Here is a 3465-nt window from a genome sequence, read left to right as displayed (position 1 = left end):
CTGGAGCTCCGTCAGAACCGGAAGTCGGTCTTAACTCTGAGCCCTAAAGTCACTTTACAGCAGCTGTTCATCCAGTTTGTTCACTCTGATACCTGAAATGTGTCTGAAATCTTCTCACCTGTCGTGTCCTAAACTCTGAGCGTCAGTCTTCTAGCTGCGCATGCGCGAAGCCGCAGTATAGCGAAGCCATAGGAAATGGGAAAATAAATAATTAAAAACAAAGAACAACGTAAGATTTACTAGTTATTTTGTTTTTGTTTTCTTGTTTATTTGATTTTTTCCTTTTAAGCAAATAACTAAAAAACACGTCTTTTTGCAAAATTTGATTTCTACAAAAAAACCCCGAAATTCTCACTCGTTTTGTAGTTTTTTTAGTTTGCCAGTCAGAATTGAATATTTGAATAAACGGATGACACACGGATCGATAAATCACTCAATAAAAGTCTTGTGCTTTATCCTGCACAATCTGTTCCCACTCCTGAAGTGATGGCCCCTGTCCCCTGTCCCCTGTCCCCTGTTAAGCTTCGGTGACCCCTTAATGTGGTCAGGACCCCCATGTTGGGAACCTTAAGGAAAAAGGTGAGGAAAATCATGCATGCAGGAGGTGTTACATGGAGTTATACTGCTGCTGCTGCGGAAACGCTCCTCCTCTCTGTCCGTTTGTCCATCTCCTCTGACTGGTGCATCTAAACGCTGCCCCCTGCTGGCTCCTCCGCGGTGCTGCGTGTCTCCTGCGTGTTGGTGCAGCAGGCGCCTGCAGGCATGGCACTCAATCTGGTTGTGAGTTAATTGGCTTTTTGGTGTGCCATCTGTGCAGATTGTGAGTGGGAGAAGCAAAAGGTTTGAGAAAACCAAAAAAAACTCCTCTTTTATAAGCAAACCTTTTTATTGAACACCAGCATGTGTGTGTAGAGTCAGTTTGTGTGTGTGAGAGGACACACACCTCGTCTGCACCCAGAGCACATCCTGTGTTTTCAGTGCAGCAGCCGGCGACTGTAATGTAACTTTGAATATGAAGATGTTAATCAGTGATGGCACGAGCCTCCCACGGTGCTGACAGGTCTCCTGTCCTCTCCTCCTCCTGTCTCGTCTCATCTCGTCTCTCCTCCTCTCCTCTCTCACAGATGCCTCTGCTCCGCTCAGCAGTTTGGCACCTTCACAGTGACAGTTTCACGCCTCCTCTAGTGCCTCAGGGCTATTATATACCATCTCAGAGCAACACACTCACAACATAAAGACACTTCTTCTAAGCATTTGGGATGTGGATTTCCCGCCAGAGAAAAGCTGGACTATCTGAACCCATCCAGCCTGCATGATGAAACTCAGATGAGTCATTCTGCTGAGTCTTTTCTTCTTTTTTGGGGACAGAGGGTTTCACATCCCACTGCTGCATTTGAAAAATATTTACATTTGCACAAGAAAACAGAAAAACGCATTTTTGTGCCAAGAACAGATTAGTGCATGTGTTGGGTCGCCCCCAGTTTTTGGAAAATATCAGTTTATGTGCATTTGTGTGTTTGTGAGGAGCAGTGGTGGAACGTAACCAAGTACATTTACTCAAGTACTGAAGTACAAGCTTTTTCTTTTCATGTCACTTTACACTTTTCCTCCACAATATTTCAGAGGAAAATATCATCTTTTTTTACTTCACTACATTTATCTGAACGCTTTAGTTACGTTACAGATTAGGTTTTTTTGCATTAAAAAACATTTTTAAAATTTATAAAATATGTTTTGTTTTGTTTTAGTTATAAATAAACAAACAGTTAGGATTGACATATTGAGAGAAAAATTAATTGCCAACAATTTGGTAAATTTAAAATTTTTTCAGGTGTTTTTCTATTGTGTTTCAATAATTTTGATTTTGGTTGTTTTTAAATAGTTCTGAGCTGTGTTTTTACAATTTTGAGGTGTTTTTACAATTGTTTTTAGTTTTTTTCTATTAAAAAAACCTATTTTGAGTTTTTAATGTTTTAAATTTAATTTAATTTTTTATATGAACAATTTAGGATTGTCTTTTTTAAAGATTTTTGATTTTTGAGGTGCTTTTTCAATTGTTTTTTTAAAATAATTTTAAGTTTTTAGGGTTTTATTTTATTTTTTCTAAATAATTTTGAGGTTTTTTTTTCTTTTACAATTTTCAGCTTTTGGAATATTTCGTTTGTTTTTATTTATTTAGATTTTTTTTTTTTTTGCATTGGGTACTTTTACTTTTCCCCTGAATACACTTATAGTACTCAGTAAAATATACTCATGTAAAATGTTCAATGTAGGACTTTTTAACTTGTAACAGAGTATTTTTACAGTGTGGTATTAGTATTTTAATTGAGTAAAGGGTATGGATACTTGTTCCACCACTGGTGAGGAGCAGATAGGACAATAATTTTAATCAGTATTCGTCATAAGGCTCCAGGAAGTTGGTGGTCTGCGGGCGAGGGATGGTGTAATCCTTCTCAGGGTCGATTTCCTGAAACATCAGAATCAAACATCCGTCACGTCAGAGCAGTTAATGCGCGCGATAAAGCGCGCGTTCATTAACCTTACAGTGCGACTCAGCTGAATGCGCGCAGCAGTCAAAGGTCACGCTGCCTAATTGTGAAGTTTGTTAATCCTGATGGTTTATTACTCACTGTCACGGAGAATCCGGACTCGTAGGGCGACCGCAGAGACTGATTCGTCCTCCTGCCTGAAGGGAGACACATGATACAGCTGGTTCATTATCGGCTCATTATACTCTGCTCATCATAAAGAGCCGCGCGCACTGATGGAGGAATTCATTTTCTAATGTTGGACATCGGCTCCATATTCACTCTGACTCCTGGTTATTATTCACGTAAAGGGTTTCTGTCAGGGAATCTGAAATAGCTGCCACACTCTCACATGGTTACTTTTTCTGCTTTGTTTGATTGAAGAGTGAAGAAGCATTTATACATTTTAGCCGTATTGTTATTTAGATATAGATGGATATACTTTATTGATCTCAAAACTGAGAAATTGGGGTGTAGCAGCGCCATACAGTAAGAACAAAGAGAATAAAGAGCAAACAATATTAATATAATATAAAAGGAATACGCTTAAAAAACTAAAAACTAAGAGACTGTACATATATACAAAGTGTAAAGTGCGGAGTGACTGCAGTTGCAAAGGTACAGTATGCAAAATTTGACCGGAATATAAGACAAAAGTACAAAAGTTGGTGAAACAATGCTCTTAACCCTTTGAAAACTGGGGCAACATTGCTTTTCTTGTTTTTTTCACCTTTGAACACTGAGTTAATTTGTGCTTTTTTCCCTCAGAAACATGGAGACAAAGGGAATAAGAAACGAGGTAAGGACTGATCTCCAAAATGCAAGAAATAGGTAGATTTAAAAATAAAGCTAGGGAAAATTACCAGGGGAAAAAAGAAAAAGCTAAGAAAAATTATGTCACAAAATTATTTAAATATATAAATATCATTATTTTTTA

At 38.0% G+C, this 3465-nt stretch overlaps 2 long non-coding RNA genes across 2 annotated transcripts; both read right to left on the bottom strand.

Annotated features, from left to right (window-relative positions):
• Nucleotides 1-355: 355 nt before the first annotated feature.
• On the bottom strand, nucleotides 356-1556 carry LOC121937851. Its single transcript, XR_006105213.1, has 2 exons — nucleotides 944-1556; nucleotides 356-809 (listed from the first exon to the last, which is right to left on the bottom strand). It is a non-coding gene; the product is annotated as an uncharacterized LOC121937851 (long non-coding RNA).
• A 763-nt stretch (nucleotides 1557-2319) lies between these two features.
• Nucleotides 2320-3006, bottom strand: LOC121937850. Its single transcript, XR_006105212.1, has 2 exons — nucleotides 2631-3006; nucleotides 2320-2467 (listed from the first exon to the last, which is right to left on the bottom strand). It is a non-coding gene; the product is annotated as an uncharacterized LOC121937850 (long non-coding RNA).
• Between the last annotated feature and the right edge of the window lie 459 nt (nucleotides 3007-3465).

Source organism: Plectropomus leopardus, unplaced genomic scaffold (genome assembly GCF_008729295.1).
Source record: "Plectropomus leopardus isolate mb unplaced genomic scaffold, YSFRI_Pleo_2.0 unplaced_scaffold27646, whole genome shotgun sequence".
Classification (NCBI taxonomy): Eukaryota; Metazoa; Chordata; class Actinopteri; order Perciformes; family Serranidae; genus Plectropomus; species Plectropomus leopardus.
The sequence above is the reverse complement of the archived record's forward strand: the minus strand, read 5'-3'. Positions and strand labels throughout refer to the sequence as shown.